The following is a 670-nucleotide window of genomic DNA, read 5'->3' on the forward strand; positions in this document are numbered from 1 at the left end:
CCCCTGGGACGCTCCATCCATCAGCCCCGAACCTAATGGGAACGGTCCTGGAGCCCTTTCCTGGAAGGATTTTTCTCGCAAACAAAAATGGGGAAGAAGGGTGTGGAAAAGCAAATGAAAAATGTATCCTTAGCCGCGTTCAAGAAAAACAAGGGCTGGCCTGGGGAGCGCTCCGACGCAATTAGTGCAGAGCAAATGCGAGGTGAATGCTCTTGTTTACTGCCTCGCTTTATGTAGCTCCAGCTGTGGATTTATTGTCCCCCCACCAGCCGTGGCTGCTGCAGCGCTGCTGGCTGCTCGGGAGGGCTCTGCCCAGCCTCCCGCCCGGGGTGTTTCTCATTTCACGCTTCAAAGATGGTTGAACAATGTAGCTCCACATCAAAGAGCTGAGCGGAGCCGGAGGGATGCGGGAGGAGAGGACGATCTCTGGCCCCACGACCCCCGGCCCCCGGGGGGGGGGGGGGCCCCGGGGGGCCCCCCGCTGCTCCCCAGCCGGGCCAGCGGCACCTCCGGCAAGTTCGGTTCATCCCTGGCTGCCAACGGAGCCGGGAGCCCAGCTGCTGCTCTGCGATCGCGCCGGGTTGTGTGCTCCAGCGGAGATCAGAGGAGTCCCGGGGATGCGCCCTCCCCGAGGCTGAAGGCTGCTTCTGGCCGGTGTGACGCCCGGCTG

The sequence above is a fragment of the Fulmarus glacialis genome, unplaced genomic scaffold (genome assembly GCF_000690835.1).
Source record: "Fulmarus glacialis isolate BGI_N327 unplaced genomic scaffold, ASM69083v1 scaffold16877, whole genome shotgun sequence".
NCBI classification, from domain to species: domain Eukaryota; kingdom Metazoa; phylum Chordata; class Aves; order Procellariiformes; family Procellariidae; genus Fulmarus; species Fulmarus glacialis.